The following is a 743-nucleotide window of genomic DNA, read 5'->3' on the forward strand; positions in this document are numbered from 1 at the left end:
TAATATACATTATAGTATTTACCAATGTTTTCCCAATAAATAAATCAAACAGAAATAAACCATCTAACCAAATCGGGTAGCTTAATTATGTTTAAAATATGTATGCAAATAGACTAATCCAAATCGGGAACTTATTTCATCTCATTAAAAACAAAAATAATACATCGTGATAACAAGATAAAAATTATCCGTTGCCAAAAAGACACAAGATAAAATTAGTGAAGTGACGTAATAGGTGATTAGTATAGTACTACACAACGGTCAGTTATGAAACCATACGACCAAAAGGTACAACTCAAAGGTACATCGTTTCAATCATGCTATTAGATATTAGGAAAAAAAGATGACTAGCTATATGAATTATACAAAAAAAAACATGGTCATACATACTAAATATATTATTGTATTTTCAACTACACGAAGTATATGTATTACATGGTCATATGTATGAACTATAAGACGTTATGTGGTCAACACCATAGACATACAATCCAGTACACCGGTTGACTAATTCCGGCGAAGACTCACGTTGACTCCAGCGTTGACTAAAAAAAAAATGTATCAACATTTTTTTTCTATTAAAAATAAAAATAAGAAATATTATATATAAACATTTTTGGTTTTTCATGATTAAGAAACATATTTAATTCATTCTTATAATTAGTTAGTTTTATTTTTGAAGCTAAATAAATGATTAAATAAAAATCATTAATAATTATTTTCAAGATATATATATATATATA

The sequence above is a fragment of the Camelina sativa genome, chromosome 7 (genome assembly GCF_000633955.1).
Source record: "Camelina sativa cultivar DH55 chromosome 7, Cs, whole genome shotgun sequence".
NCBI classification, from domain to species: Eukaryota; Viridiplantae; Streptophyta; class Magnoliopsida; order Brassicales; family Brassicaceae; genus Camelina; species Camelina sativa.